This window comes from Micropterus salmoides, unplaced genomic scaffold (genome assembly GCF_014851395.1).
Source record: "Micropterus salmoides isolate LMB-PRFRI ecotype aquatic unplaced genomic scaffold, ASM1485139v1 Ms_hic_scaffold_2, whole genome shotgun sequence".
Taxonomy (NCBI): Eukaryota; Metazoa; Chordata; class Actinopteri; order Centrarchiformes; family Centrarchidae; genus Micropterus; species Micropterus salmoides.
In genome coordinates, this window is record NW_024041150.1 from 41,610,940 (window position 1) to 41,634,620 (window position 23,681).

Consider the following 23,681-nt stretch of genomic DNA (forward strand, 5'->3'; position numbering starts at 1 on the left):
GGCTAACTCTGCTAAGCTTGTCTTAATATAAGAATAAACACAACAACCAAATATAAAAGCAAAAAACTAAATTACTAAACGTGCAAAACTAAAAACCCACTCGAGACAAGCAACTAGACCAGTAACTATTAAGTCTTTAATTGTAATGTGCCACACAGAGGCAAAACAGGAAATGGAGGTCTCTTCTGAGGCTGTCTTTAAATATCCTAAAATCCATCTATCCACCCTAGACACAAGGGAAACAGGCTTCAGCTCAGCTATCCAACTCTCTGGAACAAAGTAGATAATGCGTAGGAGAGGCCCCAACGCCATCTTTCACTCCTGCTGCGTCGAAGGTTCCATGTCCTGACTGCTCTGTTTGGGGAAATTGAATTAAATCAAAATTGTATGTCTCCCTAATAAAATACAATTTTTATTTCCAAGCTAATATCAATGTGTGGCTGTTGTTCTGTTTTGTAGAAAGTCCAATGTCTTGTTTCATGTAAAACCTCAAACCAACCTGAGTGTGTTTTCTCTTTAGTTCTGACCTCACTGCTGAGCTGCACAACAAACCAAGGTGAGAAAACTTCTGTCACTGCCAAAGCTGTCCAGACTGCAACACTGAGTGGCTAAGAGATAATGAATAAAAAAACTCATGTAGCCACACCTCAACCAACGTTATAAGTATGCAGAAAACATTTGGGAAAATCAAATCAGTGGGATTCGAATTTCTTCTCTGAAACTCAGCGACTGAAACACAGAGATCAGTTCAGCAGGGAAGAAGTGAGAAAGTAGGAATATCAGGAATGTGGAGAAAATTTATGCAAATGTTCTCTCTAACCACATCTTTCTGTCTCTTCCTCCAGCCTCTCTGACTGTGAGTCCCAGCAGCTCTCAGTTTTTCAGCTGGAAGTCTGTCTCTCTGAGCTGTGAGGAGGACGACAGCTCTGCTGGATGGACGCTGAGGAGGAACACAACCAGAGGAACCAGGACTCAGTGTGACGACTGGGGGAACCAGCTGGTTCTTCCTGCAACATCAGTACATCCCAGTGGACAGTGGAGTTTACTGGTGTGAGTCCAGAGAGGGAGCAACCAGTAACACCATCAGCATCACTGTCACTGGTAAGATCAGACTGTGGAGTTAGTGTTGATGAAGCTGTGTGTAAATGATGAAATGCTGTAGTTTGTCTCTGTGTTGAGGTGGACCAGTGATCCTGCAGAGTCCTGTCCTCCCTGTGATGGAGGGACATGATGTCACTCTGCACTGTAAAACAAAGACCCCTCCCTCCAACCTCCCAGCTGGTTTCTATAAAGATGGCTCCCTCATCAGGACTGAGCCTACAGGTCACATGACCATCCACCATGTTAACAAGTCTGATGAAGGCCTCTACAAGTGTGACATCAGAGGTCGTGGAGAGTCTCCATCCAGCTGGATCTCTGTCACAGGTGAGGAGGTTACCTTTGATTTCAGGACTTATTTCATCCAGAGATTCATCTGACCAGGTGGATTCTCTCTACAGATAAACCTACAACCTCAGCTCTGCCCACATCCGCAGCTCTGCCCACCCCGACAACCCCGCCTCCTCCAACACCACCTGCCTCAGCCCCCTTCCAGCTTGTGTTTAGACTGATCTACCACCTGGTGGTGTTCTGTCCGTACTGCATCTCCACTGTCCTCATGGTGTCTTTATATCGACACAGGGCCACAGGTAACACTGAATCATTCACTGATCTTACAATAAGTCAATTCATAAAATCAATCAATACATTTATCAGAGAATTTTATCCAAAGCGACTTACAATTACTACTGTATATATGTCAGATGTCGCACACCTATGGAGCAACTAGGAGTTAAGTTCCATGCTCAGGGGCACATTGGTGGAATTGAACCCAGGTCTCTCACACCAAAGACATTTGTCTTATCCACTGCACCATCACCACCACCATCAATGACATCAGTGATTGACAGTTAGATGAAGATAAATTAAGTACATTTTCTTTCTAACCTGCTCTGAGTGCAGGACATGACCTGCCAGTCTCTATGGTGATGACCCCGTCTACCCAGGCTGAGGAGGGATTGGATGATGACTATGATGATGTCACCACAGAGCATCACTTCTGAGCTGATCCAGTGTGTTCAGTGTGTTCTGGTTCTTAATGAAGTTGAACAGTGATGGTGATTAGGGTAGTCACTGATGAACCGCTCTTACCACATTTAAACAAATAATGATAATCTTTGATTTGTGCTTGAGTCTGCAGAGTTTGAAATCTCACCACATTTCAACCCTATTTTCTCAACACACTGTATCCTACAATTACTTTATTATGGTTAAACCAGGTTTGCTATGAGTATCATGCTTAAATGGGGTTAGGTATAGCTTAACTCATAACTAATTTCCCTCATGTTTATTAAAGCATTCATCTTTCCCAATGTATAAGACAACGCTAAAATAATACCATCTTAGTTGTCATAGCCCTACATTGAGAAAATGCTTACTATACTGCATAATAAAAAAACTGAACAAGACATATATCTCATTTGCAGAAACAAGAAGACAATAAAATCAGCTTTCAAATAAATGATAGCCTTTACAATGACATTTGTATAATTTCAGTACATTTAATATATCTTTGTGTTCACGTCCACAGTGTAAGTTAGTGGTTCAAAGGCATGTAGGCCTAAAGGCTAAATAATTAAAACTTTCAAAAGTTCAATTTATGATGCTGATAACAATGTTTGTTCTAGCCTACTATGCAAATATGCATCAAGCTAGATTCCTGCCTTCAACCTGCTGATAGTAACTTAAACCAGGGGTCCTTAACTACTTTTGTTAAATAATGTTTTTATTCAGGCTTCATTACCATACTAGTGTTTCTACTAGTGTCATACTAAATGTTTTTACTGCCTATATCACTCTGAAAAGCCAAGGAGCCTTTATAATTTCCACCTGTTGTCTATTCCATTTGCACAACAGCATGTGAAATTGATTGTCAATCAGTGTTGCTTCCTAAGTGTTCAGTTAATAAGTTTGATTTCACAGGAGTGTGATTGACTTGGAGTTACATTGTGTTGTTCAAGTGTTCCCTTTAGTTTTTTGAGCAGTGTATTATCACACAATAATTGGTCTTTTTCCACAATTATGTGAGCAGTCATGATCTGATTTTTTATTCTGATTTGTAAACCGAAAGTTATGCATGGAAGATAAATCAGGTGACTCCCTGATGGAACTGCATGATGAATAAGTATCTGCCTTCACTTGTCATCATTGAGGAGACCATTCATTTTGACCAAATCCCCAACTCTGTTTGTAAAAAATGCAGACCCAAACTAACCTCCCGCAACACAAGGGAGGCCAAATTAGCCTCCCTTGTGTTGCCGCAACGTAGCAAACAGGGGCGTTTCACAGGGACGCTGAAGGGTGCCTTTAGTGTAAAATCCTTACGCTTTGTCACGCTGTCTGAAAGCGTCAGTTATGATGCATTCAGATGAGAATGTGTTGGTTTAGAGGAGCACTTTAATTTGTAAATCTTTACACCTGATTATGCAACAGAAATTATAAAAAGAATTAAAGAGATTTGATTTTGATTTTTCTTCTGTTCACTCACTTAGTTTTGGCATTTGATGAATATAATCTATTAACACTGTGAGTCCGGTGTGACAAATTCCTCCTATGTGTACATACACCTGGCCAATAAAAGTGACTGATGTGTTTTCATCCTAAATTTGAGTTGCAATAACTTCTACAAGCCACCAGATGTCACTGTGCTTTCTGTTTCCACAAAGCTTCAGGGGCACTTCCACACTCAGTCACCACCTGCACTGCTTTAATATAAACTAGATACAGCACCGGGTGAGTTTGTAACACCGTTTAAGGTTGTATTTGGTTTGATGATGATTTGGTGATTTGGTTTGTGTGAAGACTACAACAGCACGTTGATGTGATCAACTCTACTGTAACTTATGAACCTGCTGAGCTTCTCCTCAAATTAACAACCGACCAAAATATCTACTGAGCAGCCTCCTCACCTGTGACAGAGATCCAGCTGGATGGAGACTCTCCATGACCGCTGATGTCACACTTGACTTGGAAACATGGTGGATGGACATGTGACCTGTAGGCTCTGTCCTGATGAGGGAGCCATCATCACATCAGCTGGATCTCTGCTCTGACTGCAGAAAATGGCCAGCCCGCCTCTATAACAATGACCCCGCCCACTCAGGCTGAGGAAGGTTCGGGTGATGACTATGGGCAAATAAACCTCAGATTTCCTTCATAGATCACAAACAGCAGAGGACCCACAACACTTCCCTGTGGAACTCCTCATGTTCTAGTTTGACTTGTAGATGATGTTGAACTCAGAATCTCAGACTTCAGCAGTAGGGGGGGGGGGTATTTTTATAGATGTATATTTGTTTGGTAAATTATATACAAATACAAAGTTAATACATGCTGTCTATGAAAAACTAAATTGGCAAAAGATGTGATTTGTCTCTCAGTAAGTGTCACCACTGTGGCTCTGCACAACCTGGTCAGTTTTCCACTGAGACTTAACATGAAGTATATTTCCTGTTAACTTTGTGAGAGAAAACCACGAGAGTACGAGTGACACACAAAGAGGAAGGAGGAGGGTTTTACTTGGTGTGACTGAACATTAATGTGTTGATCTCAGATGACCAAGAGTTAAAATGGAGAAATCATCTTTACCGCGGCTGCTTGGTAAGTAAGAATCTACTTAATGTGTGAATGTTTGTCTCCACATTGTCTCAAAGATTAGGTCTCAAACATTTCTGGTGATTTTTAGATCAACAGTGAGTTATAGAGAAAAGCAGAAAAGTTTTATACAAAAAGGTAAAGTGCTACAGAAGAGAAAAGCACACACATGCTAGGTTCGGAACAGAGGTTGACTTTTGACAACCTCTAATAATATGACACATCACTATCTTTAATTTAACAAAGTTAAAATACACAAAAACAAACAAGTTAAAATAGGGTTATTACATTTAATGGCACTTTAAGTTTATAAAATGGACAGTTGAAAATGTTCAGTGTGGCTCCAGGGCCAAAGCTGCTGCCACCTGCTGAGCTCCTCCAAGCTCTCAGTCCTCCTTCTGGCTGCCTGATGTTGAGAAATAAGAAACCCTAAATGAGAGAGTGGGGACAGCAGTCAGGGAGTGTGACAACCCCTCCCAGGCACTAGGTATCCTGTGTCCTGTCTTTTTGTTATTAACTTGCAGGATGGGGGCTGGGAGGTCGTCATCAGCAGGCCTGAGTGTTTGGGAGCTATAAAGCTCACATCCTTTTTTGTCTTTCTGGCTCTCTCATCGCGGGTGCAGCTATTGATTGCTTTTGTGTTCTCACTGACATTTCACACACCCACACACTGACATGACTGACACTAATTCACGTTATTATCTTTGTTAAATATTATTTTGTAAAATAAACCGTTACTTTTTTCGTGCAAGCTCGTTTTGTCTCCCATATTTGTCGCAGCCATAGTGCCATAGTGTGACAAATGGGGGCTCGTCCAGTCCTTATGACTCTGTGTCTGCTTGACGGCGGAGGTTAGTTGTGGTCTAGTATTAAGTTGTGTGCCTCATTTTGTGAATGAGTTGTACAATCTGGTTGTTTGGGAGACATTGATGAGCTGTTTTGTGAACGAGACCCAGACACCTTTTTCTCACTTATTGAGCGGGTAGCAGAGAGTAGACAGTGGTCAGACTCTGACTGCACATTACTCTTGCAATGTGTGTTGACAGGTAAGCACAGAAGGCCTACTCTGCTCTCATTGTGGCTGAAAGTAAAGTTTATGTGACCGTCAAGGCTGCAGTGTTTATGGCTTGTGAGTGCTGGAGAGAAGTGTAGCTTGGAGGTGATGGGGAGTGATACTGTAAGAGATGAGAGTGAGAGATACCGGGGCTTTTCATTCACATATTGTGAGCTCTGTGTTGCCATTTTCTCGGGAGAGCACGTGCTGACACGGGGAATGGGTTTAATCGTGCTGCCTAGACTGACACTTAACTGTGGTTTGGTCCAAGGTGAGGTTGCCATGGGCAAAAGTGCCGGCACTACCAATTGAAGGAGTGCACATCATTCTAGGGAACGAGCTGGCTGGTAACCATAAATTGTACGCTTCACAGTGCTTGGATCAGTCCTTTGGCTAACTTGGCTAAGCTTGTCTTAATATCAGAATAAACACAACAACCAAATATAAAAGCAAATAAACATGTAAAATACAAAAAGAAAATAACTAAACGTGCAAAACTTAAAACAACTCAAAACCCACACAAGACAAGCAAATACTTAGACCAGTAACTATCAAGTCTTTAATTGTAACGTGCAACACACACAGGCAAAACAGGAAATGGAGGTCTCTTCTGATGCAGTCTTTAACTATCCTAAAATCTGTCAATCCACCCTATACACAAGGGAAACAGGCTTCAGCTCCACAATCCAACACACTTTTACTCTCTGGAATGAAGTAGATAATGCGTAGGAGAGGTTCTTATTTGGAAAAGGAGGGGGGAAGGAATCCTCATGTTCCTCACCAGCATCCTCACCTACGCGAATCCTCACGAGCAGCTTTCCCTCCAGTCAACCCGGCCGCTGCTTGAACTTGTCTACCTCAAAGATTGTGCATCCTAAATGGTAAATGGTCTGTATTTGTATAGCATTTACATTTACATTTACTCATTTGGCAGACGCTTTTATCCAAAGCGACTTACATTTGAGGAACAACATACAAGCATCAACAGAGCATCAACTACAGGTCTACAACTGACAATACATACTAGTAAGAGCAGCAATAAATACTAGTAAGAGCTCACAGTACATATCACATCAATGGGGTAAATACCTAGGGAAGGAAGTAAGAGTTAACCAAACGTGCAATCAAAACAAAAAGTGCAATCAATACAAGATCATTGTGGGGGATAGAAGAAGAAGAGCACAGGAAGTGCATGTTAGAGGTTAGGAGTTAGAGGTGTTATAAGACCTTTGTAGTCTTCCGACCACTCAAAACGCTTTACACTTCGTTACATTCACCCATTCACACACATTCATACACTGAGCCTAAGTGCTCAAACGGAAACTAACACTCACAGATTCATACACTGATGAGCCATCGGGGGCTCAGTATCTTGCCCAAGAAGACATCTCCCCACCCGGCTGATTTTGTCCCCATCACTTTTTGAGAGCATTTGTTAACAATCTTCTGAAAAAAAAGCACCAAGAAATGTTATCTAACAAATGAAAATGCGTTGAGAAAGGTTTATTTGCACAATAAGAAAACATGCAATGCAATATATTTTTCCCTCATATAAAAACAGACATTTCCACCGTAAATTGGAGCAGAAAATGTCTCCCGAATGCAGGAAATTACCAGTTTAATGCTCAAAATCTTGCCTTGTCTTGTTCTTGTGCATCGTCACGTCTCATGATCCATTACGCCCCTAATCTGAGCCCTTATGTCCCCACCACTTTTCAACAGAAAGTGACGCCCTTGATGCAGACACACAAAGATTCTTCACATTGCAAACTGGTGTTTGTATGTGTGTGTGTATATGTGTATATATGTGTGTGTATATATATATATATATATATATATATATGTGTATGGTATGTAATAAATGCATTTTATAAATGTACATAATAAATGCATTACTAATTGTGCACCTATTTATTCATTAGTCGGTTAAGTTGGCGCATTCAGCTGCCTCTTGTCTCAACATTTTTTTCTTCTTAATTCTTATATTTTCGGCACCACACATGTCTTTTTCCTCTTTCTTTCTTTTCCCATATTCACCGTCTCTGTTGCACTTGTCACACAACCCTGGGCTGAGTTCAGCCCCGACAAATGTAGCAAACCGGTGTAAAAGGTTTTTGGATTAAACTCGCCCCAGAGGGAAAGTAAACACCTCTCATCGGCGCCGTTGAGATAATCAGAATTCAGGCAAGTTGGGAGGGGCCGCTCGTATCCCTCCTCAATATTGAAAGTATTAGTTTGGCCCCGAGAGACAGACACACAAGCAGCGTTCCGCAAAAGCTGACCTGTTGGCCAGCGCGGTTACGGATCATTCAGTAAAACATTAGAAACTGAAAAATGTCAGTATTCAGGGACATTAAATCCGTTTAATAAAAGAAAAGCCATATCAAACTGTAGGCTAATTGGTTATCCCTTCTCTTGCTTCTCCAAAATCTAAAATTGGAGGATAGAAAATAATATAAAAAATCGCCCCTATGCCCAAGGACACTTCGAAACACATTCCGACATGGTCTGTTTGTGGAAATTGGACTAAAAACAATTGCATGTGTATGTAAATAAAATGAGTTTTTTCCATATCTAATATAAATGTGTGGTGGTTTTCTACAAACAGGTTGCTCTGTTTTGTAGAAGTACGTCTTGTTTCATGTTAAAACCACAAACCAACCTGAGTGTGATTTCTCTTTAGTTCTGACCTCACTGCTGAGCTGCACAACAAACCAAGGTGAGAAAACTTCTTCTGTCACAGCCACAGGTGTGCAGTCTGCAACACTGAGTGGTTAACAGATAAAAAAGATGTTTACAAACATGTTGCCAGATCTCAACCAACACTGAAAACATGCAGAAAACTTTCATCTATCAGCTCAAATCTGAGTTTAATTCAGTGCCTGAAACTCAGAGATCAGTTCAGCAGTGAAGAAGTGAGAAAGTAGGAATATCAGGAATGTGGAGAAAATTAATGCAAATCATCTCTTTAACCACATCTTTCTGTCTCTTCCTCCAGCCTCTCTGACTGTGAGTCCCAGCAGCTCTCAGCTGTTTAAAGATCAGTTTGTCTCTCTGAGCTGTGAGGAGGACGACAGCTCTGCTGGATGGACGCTGAGGAGGAACACAACCAGAGAAACCAGGACTCAGTGTGATGACTGGGGAAAATCAGCTGGTTCTTCCTGCAACATCAGCTACATCACCCCATGGGACAGTGGAGTTTACTGGTGTGAGTCCAGAGAGGGAGCAACCAGTAACACCATCAACATCACTGTCACTGGTAAGATCAGACTGTGGAGTTAGTGTTGATGAAGCTGTGTGTAAATGATGAAATGCTGTAGTTTGTCTCTGTGTTGAGGTGGACCAGTGATCCTGCAGAGTCCTGTCCTCCCTGTGATGGAGGGACATGATGTCACTCTGCACTGTAAAACAAGACCCCTCCCTCCAACCTCCCAGCTGGTTTCTATAAAGATGGCTCCCTCATCAGGACTGAGCCTACAGGTCACATGACCATCCACCATGTTAACAAGTCTGATGAAGGCCTCTACAAGTGTAACATCAGAGGTCGTGGAGAGTCTCCATCCAGCTGGATCTCTGTCACAGGTGAGGAGGTTACCTTTGATTTCAGGACTTATTTCATCCAGAGATTTATCTGACCAGGTGGATTCTCTCTACAGATAAACCTACAACCTCAGCTCTGCCCACATCCGCAGCTCTGCCCACCCCGCCTCCTCCATCGCCTCCTCTAACACCCCCTGCCTCAGCCCCCTTCCAGCTTGTGTTTAGACTGATCTACCACCTGGTGGTCTTCTGTCCATACTGCATCTCCACTGTCCTCATGGTGTCTTTATATCGACACAGGGCCACAGGTAACACTGAATCATTCACTGACCTTACAATCAATCAATCAATCAATTAATAGATCAATCATTACCTTTATTAATTTAGCTGATGCTTACTGATTGATATTTTCTTTCTACCCTGCTCTGACTGCAGGAAATGACCTGCCCGTCTCTATGGTGATGACCCCGCCCCCCCCCAGGCTGAGGAGGGATTGAATAATGACTATGATGACATCATCACTGCTGTCACCACAGAGCATCACTTCTGAGCTGATCCAGTGTGTTGTGGTTCTTAAATGAAGATAAAATGTTTGCGTCATCAGCAAATAAACCTCAGATTTCATGATACAGACCCCTGGACAAATGGACAAAGCTGTCGACATGTTTTTGGTCCAAATGAAAGCTCAGGTTCAGGTTCTGGTTTGAGTTTTGTTGTTACTCTTGCTTGTTTGGTTTAGATGTTTTAAAACAGGGTTTTTATTTACTTTAAAAGTTTTCAATAAACTTCACAAAACTGACCAAACCTCAGTCTCTGTCATGCTAAGTTGCAAGTTATACAGAGGATGTATCATGTTTTGAGTTTGGCTTTTTATTTGTTCATCTTTGTTGTGTTTCTGCCATTTCCTCCTGTGTTTATCACTCCCCGCCTCCTGTGTTCTTGTTTTTTTGTCAGTTGTTCGTTTGTTTCTGTGCTCTGTTTTTATTTTTTTAAGTCGCCCTCGTGCGTCTTTGTGAGTTTTACTTCCTGGTTTGTTTTGGAGCGTCCGGTGTCTTTGTCTAGCTTTGTTTCTGTTCAGTCTTATTAGTCCCATGTGTCTCACCTGTGTTACAGTTACCCTGCCCCCTCTATATAACGGTAGGTTTGTTTGTTCCCTTTTGTCAGATCCTGTAGCTTGTTGTGCTCTTTCAAATGTGTTCCAGTTTTTAATCTTGCTTGTTTTGTTTGTGGATCTTTGTTGCACTTTTGCCTTCTTTTGATTTTGATTGGCTGTTTTGATTTTGTTTCTTTATGGATTTGTTTGGACTCAGCCACTCTCTACTAGGGGTGGGGGAAATAATTGATTTTTAGATGCATCGCGATGGGGACTTGGACGATTATGGATCGATTCACAAATGTCAATAATATTTGTATTGGATAAGGTCATTAGTAATTTTCACCAATTCTGTCTCTGTGCTATGATGATCTCTAAATCCTGAGTGACAATCCTCAAATAAACTCTTGCTCTGTAGAAAGTCACACAGCTGTTTGGCGACTGCTTTCTCAAGCATCTTTGGAGAAATGGAAGGTTAAATATAGGTTTACAGTTTGCTAAAACCCCTCGATCAAAAGCGGAAGAGGTTTAATTACAGCTACTTTAAAGTACTGTGGTACATAGCCTGTTGCCAATGTTTGCCTTAACTTGTGAGTTTCTGTGTTATACTACGGGGCTAACGGTACATGGTGAAACAGAGGTGTTAAACACAACAGATGTAATAAGGACATGTGCTTATGTACAAAATGAAGAAAACGTGGGTTGAATTCAGCAGTGGCTGCCACAGTCACTCTTACTAGCCATTTTTGCGGATGGCATTCATAAAGTTGCCCCCTAAAAGTCATGAGTCAGGTCAGCAGTCGGGAAGAGAGGTATACATTTGAATAGTTTGTTTTTATAATTGTTTTGTTTTGTTTTTTGTATGGACCTAAAAGTGAAGAAACAAAAAACAGAGCCATATTTCCATGAATCAAAAAAAAGTAATTAAAATAACTGTCCAATTTTGTTTCATTTTTTTTGTTTCTCTGTTTGAAGAAATAAACTAAGTAAAGACAGACAGGTGGGTCAGGTGACCCGTAAGTAAAAGTAAATATAACAAAATATATGAATTTCTTGGGGGGACTTTTACAGGCCTGTCGGTCTTGAGAGCCTTTTGGCTTCAAAGTCAATGTTCAGCAGCCATGCCAGAATACAGGGGTGAGGTTGAATGATGATGATGATGAAGGTACAGTGTAAAAACATGAGCACAGCTGGTGACTATGACTGGGTTTCTGACAAGAACAAACCACATGTCTCTATTTTTCAATTGTCCTTTATTTATTGCCACATGATCATATGTTGTGCATCGTATGTTTATAGATGTATATTTGTTTGGTAAATTATATACAAATACCAAGTTAATACATGCTGTCTATAAAAGACTAAATTGGCAAAAGATGTGATTTGTCTCTCAGTAAGTGTCACCACTGTGCCTCTGCACAACCTGGTCAGTTTTTCAATTTGAGCCTCAACATAAAGTTTATTTCCTGTTAACTATGTGAGAAAACCACAAGAGTACGAGTGACACACAAAGAGGAAGGAGGAGGGTTTTACTTGGTTTGACTGGTGAACGTTAATGTGTTGATCTCAGATGGCCGAGAGTTAAAATGGAGAAATCATCTTTACCGCGGCTGCTAGGTAAGCAAGAATCTACTTAATGTGTGAATGTTTGTCTCCACGTTGTCTCAAAGATTAGGTCTAAAACATTTCTGGTGATTTTGAAAGCAACAGCGAGTTATAGAGTGAACAACATGAATACAAAGACAGAAATCAGCCAAACAGATCGTGTACATGTTAACTGCGACAACAGAGCAGGAATTTCAGTGTTGTTTGATAATATGGCAGCAAAAAGCAACACAAACATTACAGCAAGTGTTCATTGCAATTGTTAACAGTAGTTATTCCTACAGTATATCATAAAATAGAAGAAAGAGGTTGAAAGCATGTAGAAAAGTTTTATACAGAAAGGTATTTACTATCCTGAAGTGCTACAGAAGAGAAAAGCACACACATGCCAAGCTCGGACCAGAGGATGACTATTTAAAACACAATTATTAATAATTTAACAAAGTTAAAATACACAAAAACAAACAAGTTAAAACAGGGTTTATTCATTTATTGGCACCTAAAATCCATCAATCCACCCTATACACAAGGGAAACAGGCTTCAGCTCAGCTATCCAACTCTCTGGAACAAAGTAGATAATGCGTAGGAGAGGCCCCAACGCCATCTTTCACTCCTGCTGCGTCGAAGGTTTCATGTCCTGACTGCTCTGTTTGGGGAAATTGAACTAAATCAAAATTGTATGTCTCCTTAATAAAATACAATTTGTTATTTCCAAAGCTAATATCAATGTGTGGCTGTTGTTCTGTTTTGTAGAAAGTCCAGATGTCTTGTTTCATGTAAAACCTCAAACCAACCTGAGTGTGTTTTCTCTTTAGTTCTGACCTCACTGCTGAGCTGCACAACAAACCAAGGTGAGAAAACTTCTGTCACTGCCAAAGCTGTCCAGACTGCAACACTGAGTGGCTAAGAGATAATGAATAAAAAAACTCATGTAGCCACACCTCAACCAACGTTATAAGTATGCAGAAAACATTTGGGAAAATCAAATCAGTGGGATTCGGATTTCTTCTCTGAAACTCAGCGACTGAAACACAGAGATCAGTTCAGCAGGGAAGAAGTGAGAAAGTAGGAATATCAGGAATGTGGAGAAAATTAATGCAAATGTTCTCTCTAACCACATCTTTCTGTCTCTTCCTCCAGCCTCTCTGACTGTGAGTCCCAGCAGCTCTCAGCTGTTTGAAGGAGAGTCTGTCTCTCTGAGCTGTGAGGAGGACGACAGCTCTGCTGGATGGACGCTGAGGAGGAACACAAGCAGAGGAACCAGGACTCAGTGTGATGACTGGGGAAAATCAGCTGGTTCTTCCTGTTACATCAGCTACATCACCCCATGGGACAGTGGAGTTTACTGGTGTGAGTCCAGAGAGGGAGCAACCAGTAACACCATCAGCATCACTGTCACTGGTAAGATCAGACTGTGGAGTTAGTGTTGATGAAGCTGTGTGTAAATGATGAAATGCTGTAGTTTGTCTCTGTGTTGAGGTGGACCAGTGATCCTGCAGAGTCCTGTCCTCCCTGTGATGGAGGGACATGATGTCACTCTGCACTGTAAAACACAGACCCCTCCCTCCAACCTCCCAGCTGGTTTCTATAAAGATGGCTCCCTCATCAGGACTGAGCCTACAGGTCACATGACCATCCACCATGTTAACAAGTCTGATGAAGGCCTCTACAAGTGTGACATCAGCGGTCGTGGAGAGTCTCCATCCAGCTGGATCTCTGTCACAGGTGAGGAGGTTACCTTTGATTTCAGGACTTATTTCATCCAGAGATTGATCTGACCAGGTGGGATTCTCTCTACAGGTAAACCTACAACCTCAGCTCTGCCCACATCCGCAGCTCTGCCCACCCCGACAACTCCGCCTCCTCCATCGCCACCTGCCTCAGCCCCCTTCCAGCTTGTGTTTAGACTGATCTGCCACCTGGTGGTGTTCTGTCCGTACTGCATCTCCACTGTCCTCATGGTGTCTTTATATCGACACAGGGCCACAGGTAACACTGAATCATTCACCGGTCTTACAATAAGTCAATTCATAAAATCAATCAATACATTTATCAGAGAATTTTATCCAAAGCAACTTACAATTACTACATATGTCAGATGTCGCACACCTATGGAGCAACTAGGAGTTAAGTTCCATGCTCAGGGGCACATTGGTGGAATTGAACCCAAGTCTCTCACACCAAAGACATTTGTCTTATCCACTGCACCATCACCACCACCATCAATGACGTCAGTGATTGACAGTTAGATGAAGATAAATTAAGTAAATTTTCTTTCTAACCTGCTCTGAGTGCAGGACATGACCTGCCAGTCTCTATGGTGATGACCCCGTCTACCCAGGCTGAGGAGGGATTGGATGATGACTATGATGATGTCACCACAGAGCATCACTTCTGAGCTGATCCAGTGTGTTCAGTGTGTTCTGGTTCTTAATGAAGTTGAACAGATGGTGATTAGGGTAGTCACTGATGAACCACTCTTATCACATTTAAACAAATAATGATAATCTTTGGTTTGTGCTTGAGTCTGCAGAGTTTGAAATCTCACCACATTTCAACCCTATTTTCTCAGCACACTGTATCCTACAATTACTTTATTATGGTTAAACCAGGTTTGCTATGAGTATCATGCTTAAATGGGGTTAGGGATAGCCTAACTCATAACTAATTTCCCTCATGTTTATTAAAGCATTCATCTTTCCCAATGTATAAGACAACGCTAAAATACCATCTTAGTTGTCATAGCCCTACATTGAGAAAATGCTTACTATACTGCATAATGAAAAAACTGAACAAGACAATAAAATCAGCATTCAAATAAATGATAGCCTTTACATTGACATTTGTATAATTTCAGTACATTTAATCTATCTTTTTATCCACGTCCACAGTTAGTGGTTCAAAGGCATGTAGAACTTTCAAAAGTTCAATTTATGATGCTGATAACAATGTTTGTTCTAGCCTACTATGCAAATATGCATCAAGCTAGATTCCTGCCTTCAACCTGCTGATAGTAACTTAAACCAGGGGTCCTTAACTACTTTTGTTAAATAATGTTTTTATTCAGGTTTCATTAGCATACTAGTGTTTCTACTAGTGTCATACTAAATGTTTTTACTGCCTATATCACTCTGAAAAGCCAAGGAGGCTTTATCATTTCCACCTGTTGTCTATTCCATTTGCACAACAGCATGTGAAATTGATTGTCAATCAGTGTTGCTTCCTAAGTGTTCAGTTAATAAGTTTGATTTCACAGGAGTGTGATTGACTTGGAGTTACATTGTGTTGTTTAAGTGTTCCCTTTAGTTTTTTGAGCAGTGTATTATCAGACAATAATTGGTCTTTTCCCACAATTATGTGAGCAGTCATAATCTGATTTTTTATTCTGATTTGTAAACCGAAAGTTATGCATGGAAGATAAATCAGGTGACTCCCTGATGGAACTGCATGATGAATAAGTATCTGCCTTCACTTGTCATCATTGAGGAGACCATTCATTTTGACCAAATCCCCAACTCTGTTAGTAGAAATGCAGACCCAAACTAACCTCCCGCAACACAAGGGAGGCCAAATTAGCCTCCCTTTGTCACGCTGTCTGAAAGCTGTCTGTCAGTTATGATGCATTCAGATGAGAATGTGTTGGTTTAGAGGAGCATTTTAATTTGTAAATCTTTACACTTGATTATGCAACAGAAATAATAAAAAGAATTAAAGAGATTTGATTTTGATTTTTCTTCTGTTCACCCACTTAATTTTGGCATTTGATGAATATAATCTATTAACATGTGAGTCCGGTGTGACAAATTCCTCCTATGTGTACATACACCTGGCCAATAAAGTGACTGATGTGTTTTCATCCTAAATTTTAGTTGCAATAACTTCTACAAGCCACCAGATGTCACTGTGCTTTCTGTTTCCACAAAGCTTCAGGGGCACTTCCACACTCAGTCACCGCCTGCACTGCTTTAATATAAACTAGATACAGCACCGGGTGAGTTTGTAACACCGTTTAAGGTTGTATTTGGTTTGATGATGATTTGGTGATTTGGTTTGTGTGAAGACTACAACAGCACGTTGATGTGATCAACTCTACTGTAACTTATGAACCTGCTGAGCTTCTCCTCAAATTAACAACCGACCAAAATATCTACTGAGCAGCCTCCTCACCTGTGACAGAGATCCAGCTGGATGGAGACTCTCCATGACCGCTGATGTCACACTTGACTTGGAAACATGGTGGATGGACATGTGACCTGTAGGCTCTGTCCTGATGAGGGAGCCATCTTTATCATGCAGTATCACTCGTTTATCTGAACAAAAGATTAAAAATATGTTTGTATGTACAACCAGTGAATCTGATTGGGCTTGATGAATGTTAGAGAGATAGTACTTTAAAGATAAAACACATAAATACTTTTTCAGACACTAAAATGAACGTTTGTATAGATTTCTAGTATGTTTGATTAAATTGATGAAAAACATACTACTCCTACTACTGGCAGTTCCACACTGATGAAAGCTGCAGCCCCAGCAAGGCCCTCAGATTTGGTTTCATCACGATAGCACTTCCGGCTGTGGCTATTGGTATGTGTTTGTTTTTTAATTTATTTTCTCCTTTGAGTGAATGGATGGTTGATGTGTTGTAGAGAGTGGGAGTAGCAGTGGGCGTGACCGTGCTGGCTGAGGAGCAACATGCTACTGCCTGCCACGCCATCCTCCCCGCACTAACCAGACACTCGGAGGAGCACCCCTGCCTCTGCTTTGCCCAGTTCCTGACAGTTTCATAAATATCGCATCACAGTTCACCAAATTGTCACTGATAATGATTTGATTCTTCAGCAAAGTCTCCTCAGCACAAAGTGAAGCTTCCCCACATGACTTCACCAAATGTTCATGTTGCTCTTGATACTAAACAAGGTGCTGCCTTAAAACCTGGAAGTCTATTTTTAATGTAACCTCCTCCTGATATTAACTCATTTGATTTCATTCATAGTAAAATAGAGCAAACGCAGGTGGATCTAATGTTAAGTCACACTTTAATCATCAGAACTGGCTTCAGATGTTTCATCGGCTGGCTGAGGCCGAGACTGTAGCAAGCAGGACTCACCATCACGGCCTGCCTTGGGGTTCATACATCGTCTTTTATATCAGATAAGCAATAATGCCTGTGACTGAAAACAAGAACAACCTGCTCTACCTACAGCTGACTGACTGATGCTCAAACCTTAACAGGCTTCAGCAGTCTGAATCACACAGATCAAGGGGACTTCTTCCCCCTCTGTGCCACTAACCCTGCCCTGTAGAAGAGGAAATTTGGTAATAAAAGAAGTGTAACTTGATATGTGTCACTCAGCTCAAATAAACAGCCAAAGTCCTGACATCACTTCCTGTCTGCAGTCTCTCTGTCAGCATTTATTTCTTTAGTCTTTCTGACAAAAATGAAGCAAGGTCCTGGAGTTTACCTTCAATAAAACAAATAAGCATCTACAACTAAAGGTTTAACGGTACAACGGAGGTTTGCTTGTTGCTCTGTGTCTCATTTAGTTTCGTCAGAACTTTAGGACGAGGACTGTGGTCTTTGTCCTTCATCTCTGACGCTGTAGTCGTATTATGAAGGGACCGCTCAGCGTACATGTGGGGCGTGAGCTGATCCTTTAAAGACCTTTTCACAAAGCTACTGAGAACAACGTTCACTGAGGAATGGAGAGACCCTGCCGCTGTATGAATGAGCTTACTCACTATGTGACAGGTGCCCAGTCTGTTAGTGAACGGGACATCAAGTATTCATCCAGTCAACTGTGTCACTGACTTTGCTTACTTACTTCACTGCAACTTACTAAATGCCTGTGCATGCACAGCGAGTACATTCAGCTACATGAATGAAATATAAACAAATACTGAATTTATTGTTTTTTAGCATTAAGAAAATATGTACACAGAGACATCGATCAAAGTAACAGCCTGTGTAGAGGCAGCTGAAGGACCTACAGACCAAGAAAGACAAGATTGCACACACTGAGGGATTGAAAGGTAATTACAAAACAACATAGACACAAACATGAGGATACAAATGACTGTTGAGGTGGACCAGTGATCCTGCAGAGTCCTGTCCTCCCTGTGATGGAGGGACATGATGTCACTCTGCACTGTAAAACAGAGACCCCTCCCTCCAACCTCCCAGCTGGTTTCTATAAAGATGGCTCCCTCATCAGGACTGAGCCTACAGGTCACATGACCATCCACCATGTTAACAAGTCTGATGAAGGCCTCTACAAGTGTGACATCAGCGGTCGTGGAGAGTCTCCATCCAGCTGGATCTCTGCTCTGACTGCAGAAAATGACCTGCCCGCCTCTATAACAATGACCCCGCCCACTCAGGCTGAGGAAGGTTCGGGTGATGGGCAAATAAACCTCAGATTTCCTTCATAGATCACAAACAGCAGAGGACCCACAACACTTCCCTGTGGAACTCCTCATGTTCTAGTTTGACTTGTAGATGATGTTGAACTCAGAATCTCAGACTTCAGCAGTGGGGGGGGGGGTATTTTTATAGATGTATATTTGTTTGGTAAATTATATACAAATACAAAGTTAATACATGCTGTCTATAAAAACTAAATTGGCAAAAGATGTGATTTGTCTCTCAGTAAGTGTCACCACTGTGGCTCTGCACAACCTCGTCAGTTTTCCACTGAGACTTAACATGAAGTATATTTCCTGTTAACTATGTGAGAGAAAACCACGAGAGTACGAGTGACACACAAAGAGGAAGGAGGAGGGTTTTACTTGGTGTGATTGAACATTAATGTGTTGATCTCAGATGACCAAGAGTTAAAATGGAGAAATCATCTTTACCGCGGCTGCTTGGTAAGTAAGAATCTACTTAATGTGTGAATGTTTGTCTCCACAATGTCTCAAAGATTAGGTCTCAAACATTTCTGGTGATTTTTAGATCAACAGTGAGTTATAGAGAAAAGCAGAAAAGTTTTATACAAAAAGGTAAAGTGCTACAGAAGAGAAAAGCACACACATGCCAGGTTCGGAACAGAGGTTGACTTTTGACAACCTCTAATAATATGACACATCACTATCTTTAATTTAACAAAGTTAAAATACACAAAAACAAACAAGTTAAAATAGGGTTATTACATTTAATGGCACTTTAAGTTTATATAATGGACAGTTGAAAATGTTCAGTGTGGCTCCAGGGCCAAAGCTGCTGCCACCTGCTGAGCTCCTCCAAGCTCTCAGTCCTCCTTCTGGCTGCCTGATGTTGAGAAACAGCAACCCTAAATGACAAAGTGTGGACAGCAGTCAGGGAGTGTGACAACCCCTCCCAGGCACTAGGTATCCTGTGTCCTGTCTTTTTGTTATTATCTTGCAGGATGGGGGCTGGGAGGTCATCATCAGCGGGCCTGAGTGTTTGGGAGCTATAAAGCTTACATCCTTTTTTGTCTTTCTGGCTCTCTCATCGCGGGTGCAGCTGTTGATTGCTTTTGTGTTCTCACTGACATTTCACACACCCACACACTGACATGACTGATACTGATTCAATTCAATTCAATTCAATTTTATTTATATAGCGCCAAATCACAACAACAGTTATCTCACAGCGCTTTTCATAAAAGAGCAGGTCTAGACCATACTCTGTGATGATATTTACAGAAGCCCAACAGTTCCCACCAAGAGCAAGCACTAGGCGACAGAGGCAAGGAAAAACTTCCTTTTAAGAGGCAGAAACCTCGAGCAGAACCATGGCTCAGGGTGGGCGGCCATCTGCCTCGACCGGTTGGGGTGAGAGAGAGAGAGAGAGAGAGAGAGAGAGAGAGGGATGTAAGGAGAGAGAGAGGGGAGGGAGGCAGCCTACACAATATACACACAGAGGTACAGACAGTGAAGGTAATGTTGCTATAAACTAAATGAAAAATGGTACAGATATTTATAATAGTGTTAATGGTAACCATCGTAATGTTAATGATTATAATAACAATAATAACAATAAGACTAGCAACAATAGTCGTTGCAGTAGAGGGTGTCGAGCAGGAACACGGGGGCAGCAGGCGACCCGCAGCCACAGATCCAGACTCCACAGCTCCAGAGCCAGAAAACCTGCAGGAAGTGATAGGAGAGAGAGAGAGACGAGAAAGCACAAGACTACCAGAAAGGGGAGAAGTTGTGTTAGTAACATGCAATAATGGGATAAGGTTGCATACAGAGGGAGAGAAAGTAGAGGAGAGAGGAGCTCAGTGCATCATGGGAAATCCCCGGCAGTCTAGGCCTATAGCAGCATAACTAAGGGATGGTTCAGGACTACCTGAGCCAGCCCTAACTATAAGCTTTATCAAAGAGGAAAGTCTTAAGCCTACTCTTAAATGTGGAGATGGTGTCTGCCTCCTGAACCCAAACTGGAACCTGGTTCCACAGGAGAGGAGCTTGATAGCTGAACGCTCTGGCTCCTAGTCTACTTTTGGAGACTCTAGGAACCACAAGTAACCCTGCATTCTGGGAGCGCAGTGCTCTGGTGGGGTAGTAAGGTACTATGAGCTCTTTAAGATAAGATGGTGCCTGACCATTAAGAGCTTTGTAGGTAAGAAGAATGATTTTAAATTCTATTCTGGATTTTACTGGAAGCCAATGCAAAGAAGCTAAAACAGGAGAAATGTGATCTCTTTTCCTGGTTCCTGTCAGAACACGTGCTGCAGCATTCTGGATCAGCTGAAGAGTCTTAATGGACTTTTTCGAGCAGCCTGATAATAAGGAATTGCAGTAATCCAGCCTAGAAGTAACAAATGCATGGACTAGTTTTTCTGCATCATTTTTAGACAGGATGTTCCTGATTTTCGCAATATTACGTAGGTGAAAAAAGGCGGTCCTTGAAATTTGCTTAATGTGAGACTTAAACGACATGTCCTGATCAAAGATAACTCCAAGATTCCTCACAGTGGTGCTGGAGGCCAAGGCGATGCCATCCAGGGAAACTATATCTTTAGATAATGCGTCACGGAGGTGCTTAGGCCCCAGAGCAATAACTTCAGTTTTATCTGAGTTTAACATGAGAAAATTAATTAATTAATTAAGTCATCCAGGTTTTAACATCCTGAAGGCACATTTGAAGTTTAGCTAACTGATGAGTTTCATCTGGCTTGATCGATAGATATAACTGAGTATCATCTGCATAACAATGAAAGCTTATGGAATGTTTCCTGATAATATTGCCTAAAGGAAGCATATATAAAGTGAAGAGGATTGGTCCAAGGACAGATCCTTGAGGAACTTCATGAGTAACTTTGGCGTGCATGGAGGACTCATCGTTAACATGTACAAACTGAAATCGATCTGATAAATAGGACTTAAACCAGCTTAGAGCGGTTCCTTTAATGCCAATGAAATATTCCAGTCTCTGCAATAGGATCTGATGGTCAATGGTATCAAATGCAGCACTAAGATCTAATAAAACCAGTACAGAGACAAGTCCTTTGTCTGATGCAATAAGGAGGTCATTAGTAATTTTCACCAGTGCTGTCTCTGTGCTATGATGAGCTCTAAATCCTGACTGAAAATCCTCAAATAAACTATTGCTCTGTAGAAAGTCACACAGCTGTTTAGCAACTGCTTTCTCCAGAACCTTAGAGAGAAATGGAAGGTTAGATATAGGTATATAGTTGGCTAAAACATCCGGATCAAGTTTGGGCTTTTTTAGAAGAGGTTTAATTACAGCTACTTTAAAGTACTGTGGTACATAGCCTGTTGATAAAGATAGATTGATCATATCTAGTATAGAGGTGCTGACTAAGGGTAAAACATCTTTAAGCAGCCTAGTCGGGATGGGGTCTAAGAGGCAGGTTGATGGTTTAGATGAAGAAATTATTGAAGTTAGTTGGTAAAGATTGAGGGAAGCAAAACAGTCTAAACATGTATCTGGTTCTACAGCTGTTTCTAAGGTTCCTGAGTTTAGAGATAAGTCGGTGCCAATTGAGGGCAGGTCTTGGTGAATTTTGTCTCTAATAGCTAGAATTTTGTCATTAAAGAAGCTCATGAAATCGTAACTACTGAGAGCTATGGGAATACTTGGCTCAATAGAGCTGTGACTCTCTGTCAGCCTGGCTACAGTGCTGAAAAGAAACCTGGGTTTGTTCCTATTTTCCTCTATTAATGACGAGTAGTACGCTGCTCTGGCATTACGGAGGGCCTTCCTATAAGTTTTAAGACTATCTTGCCAAATTAAACGAGAATTTTCCACTTTGGTGGAACGCCAATTCCTCTCAAGTTTCCGTGATATTTGCTTTAATTTGCGAGTTTCAGTATTATACCATGGAGCTAACCGTCTTTGTTTTAGTATTTTCTTTTTTAGAGGGGCTACAGAGTCCAGTGTCATTCGCAGCGAGCCTGCAGCACTATCAACAAGATGATCGATTTGGGAGGGACTGAAATTAGCATAGGAGTCCTCCGTTACTATGTGACTAGATAATGTATTTAGAGCTGATGGAATCGCATCCTTAAATTTAGCTATAGCACTATCAGACAGACATCTTGTATAAAAATTTTTGCCCAATGGCGAGTAGTTCAGAAATACAAACTCAAAAGTTATCAAACAGTGGTCGGATAAAGAGGGATTCTGTGGGAACACCACTAAATGTTCAATTTCAATACCATACACCAAAACAAGGTCGAGGGTGTGGTTAAAACAGATTCACGTTATTATCTTTGTCAAATATTATTTTGTAAAATAAACCGTTACTTTTTTCGTGCAAGCTCGTTTTGTCTCCCATATTTGTCGCAGCCATAGTGCCGGGCTGTGACAAATGGGGGCTCGTCCAGGCCTTATGACTCTGTGTCTGCTTGACGGCGGAGGTTAGTTGTGGTCTAGTATTAAGTTGTGTGCCTCATTTTGTGAATGAGTTGTACAATCTGGTTGTTTGGGAGACATTGATGAGCTGTTTTGTGAACGAGACCCAGACACCTTTTTCTCACTTATTGAGCGGGTAGCAGAGAGTAGACAGTGGTCAGACTCTGACTGCACATTACCTTGCAATGTGTGTTGACAGGTAAGCACAGAAGGCCTACTCTGCTCTCATTGTGGCTGAAAGTAAAGTTTATGTGACCGTCAAGGCTGCAGTGTTTATGGCTTGTGAGTTGGTGCTGGAGAGAAGTGTAGCTTGGAGGTGATGGGGAGTGATACTGTAAGAGATGAGAGTGAGAGATACTGGGGCTTTTCATTCACATATTGTGAGCTCTGTGTTGCCATTTTCTCGGGAGAGCACGTGTTGACACGGGGAATGGGTTTAATCGTGCTGCCTATTCCAGTGCTAGACTGACACTTAACTGTGGTTTGGTCCAAGGTGAGGTTGCCTGGGGCATAAGGCCGGCACTACCAATTGAAGGAGTGCACATCATTCTAGGGAACGACCTGGCTGGTAACCATAAATTGTACGCTTCACAGTGCTTGGATCAGTCCTTTGGCTAACTCGGCTAAGCTTGTCTTAATATCAGAATAAACACAACAACCAAATATAAAAGCAAATAATCATGTAAAATACAAAAAGAAAATAACTAAACGTGCAAAACTAAAAACAACTCAAAACCCACACAAGACAAGCAAATACTTAGACCAGTAACTATCAAGTCTTTAATTGTAACGTGCAACACACACAGGCAAAACAGGAAATGGAGGTCTCTTCTGATGCAGTCTTTAACTA

At 41.5% G+C, this 23,681-nt stretch overlaps 2 long non-coding RNA genes and 1 pseudogene across 2 annotated transcripts; 2 read left to right on the forward strand and 1 right to left on the reverse strand.

The window, feature by feature from the left end:
• Window positions 1-9,478: 9,478 nt before the first annotated feature.
• Window positions 9,479-10,081, forward strand: LOC119912327. The gene is made up of 2 exons (XR_005446134.1): window positions 9,479-9,594; window positions 9,722-10,081. It is a non-coding gene; the product is annotated as an uncharacterized LOC119912327 (long non-coding RNA).
• Window positions 10,082-12,814: 2,733 nt separating this feature from the next.
• Window positions 12,815-13,525, forward strand: LOC119912325. The gene is made up of 3 exons (XR_005446132.1): window positions 12,815-12,836; window positions 13,126-13,386; window positions 13,465-13,525. It is a non-coding gene; the product is annotated as an uncharacterized LOC119912325 (long non-coding RNA).
• A 6,785-nt stretch (window positions 13,526-20,310) lies between these two features.
• Window positions 20,311-21,217, reverse strand: LOC119912305 (annotated as a pseudogene).
• Between the last annotated feature and the right edge of the window lie 2,464 nt (window positions 21,218-23,681).